Source organism: Triticum urartu, unplaced genomic scaffold (genome assembly GCF_056163025.1).
Source record: "Triticum urartu cultivar PI428250 unplaced genomic scaffold, HENAU_Tu73 scaffold981, whole genome shotgun sequence".
NCBI lineage: Eukaryota > Viridiplantae > Streptophyta > Magnoliopsida > Poales > Poaceae > Triticum > Triticum urartu.
The window spans coordinates 1-2,500 of NW_028261177.1; positions in this window are offsets into that span (position 1 = coordinate 1).

The window sequence follows — 2,500 nt, forward strand, 5'->3', positions numbered from 1 at the left end:
GGTTCCCTTGCGTGTGCTCGGGATAGGTGTTTTGTATAAATGTTTCGCCGTATTATTAAGTATTCTCCTTTAGTTTTTTTCTCTATCTAGAAGTGGAATAGAATAACCCGGTTGAAGGGTAATGATCATACGTCTGTAATGCATTGTATGGCCCAGAATAGGTCCTATTCTTCTACCTTTTCCAGGTAGTCGATGGCTATTCACAGCTACCACCTTAACACCAAAGAAGAGTTCGACCCAATGCTTTATTTCTGTCTTAGTGAATCCCGATTCGACATTAAAAGTATATTGATTCTTTCCCAATAAACGAAGACTTTTTTCTGTAAATACTGCGTATTTGATTCCATCCATAAATCGACTTTCCCTCCTATGCTCTGAGTTCCAGTATCGATAAGAATTCGAGTTCTTATTGTTCTTATGTTATGGTATGAATATACCATACCAATTCGTTATGTATGGATGATGGATGAGATTCCATGGATAGAGAGCCAGTTCCAATAGACTTATGGAATGTTCCCGTTCGTGTGCATCCAGCAGGAATTGAACCCGCAAATTTACCAATTATGAGTTGGGCGCTTTAACCATTCAGCCATGGATGCTTAACAGGGATCATCGTACATCGTAAATAACCAATTTTCATATAGAAAGACATATCATAGAAAAATGAAATCGAAAATATTCCGAGATGGCAAATATTCGGAGATGACTATGAAAACACCTCTCTGGATCCTCGAATTGAAAGAGAGATTGAGAGGGATCAAGAATCCTAATTCTCGCTATTTGGAATGGATCCAATTCTATTGAGTCTGACTCATAGTGATCATTTCTCTTTAGCAAAGAATGACCTTGGTTATCAAAGGATTGAACAACCGGGATCCATTTACTTATGATACCTAGTTGGCATTGATAACAAGGATCTAATGAATTATGAGTTTAATAGATCCTCTTTAGCAGAAAGACGTATATTCCTTGCTCATTATCAGACAATCACTTATTCCCAAACCTCGTGTGGGACTAATCGTTTTCATTTACCATCTCATGGAAAACCCTTTTCGTTCCGCTTAGCCCTATCGGGTATTTTAGTGATAGGTTCTGTAGGAACTGGACGATCCTATTTGGTCAAATACCTAACGAAAAATTACGATTTTCCTTTCATTAAGGTACGAGGGCTTCTTATTCCACAAGAACGAAAGCACCTTTTCATTCTTTCATATACTAGGGGTTTTTACTTGGAAAAGACAATGTTCCATACTAAAGGATTCGGGTCCATAACCACGAGTTCCAGTGCACTAGATCTTGTAGCACTTAGCAACGAAGCCCTATCCATTAGTATTCCACATAAGAAATCCATTCTAGAAAAAAATACAATTAGATTAGCTCTTCATAGACAAACTTGGGGTTTGCGAGCCAAGGTAAGATCGGCTCGGGATCATGGGACCCTTTTCTATCAGATAGGAGGGGCTCTTGTACAAAATAGACTTACTAAGTAATAACCCCATAGAATCTATCTATATAAAGATAAAGAGGCAATCGTGTCAGGAAGCGGGTTTTTCTTTGGCCAAAAGGTACTTCGAACTTGGAACGAGCATGAAGAGATTAACGAGACTTCTTTCTCTTTTGAGTTTTTCTGGCGGACCTGCCGCGCAAGATCTTTGGTCTTCCCCTGGAACCGATGAAAAAAAGTGGATCGCTTCTTATGTACTCGCTCAGAATGATTCTTCTCTATCTATAGTTCATGGCCTATTAGAAGTAGAAGGTGCTCTGGTGCAATCCTTACCGACAGAAAAAGATTGCAGTCAGGTTGATAATAGTCGAGTGACATTACTTCGTCGGTCCGAACTAAGGAATCTGTTAGAAATGTTTTGAAATGGATATTGTTCTCTCTTTGATCAGGGATTGCTATATGAAAAGAAGTGGAGTTTGAAAAAGGGAACGGAATGCTCAAACCGGAACTGCTAGAGGAACGAATTTTCAATAGCATAACTTGGGCTCCTAGAATATGGCGCCCTTGGGACAATCTATTTGATTGCAGGGTTTTGTTCCGAAGCAAAGATATCCGCGGAGGCCGGTTCGTTCGTCCTATTCTGATATTCAGGACCAAGAGGTACTGGATTCTCTTTCGGATAGGCCCTGAAAGGAGAAGAAAGGCTGAAATGCCAACGGACCTCTGTCTATTCTCTAATTCACCCGATCCGATAGTACCCGTTTTTGGAACGTCCAGTGCCAAAGTCACTGAATGGGTAAGTCACCAATCCAATCCCTTTGACAAATCGGATGTCATATTAGATATCATATTCTATATATATAGAAATATCATAGATAGAATAGACATATAGAATTTTTGGTCGGCAAATTCGAAGGAATCATTGAGTGAAAAAGGAGCAAAGAATGACAAAAGACGAGACTCTACTAGTCTTCACTCTTGTGGTTTCCTCTTCCTCGGTTTCTGTTTTCTTATTCGGGATCTTGCTTTTCATGGTTCTCATCTCTGCAACTCGCG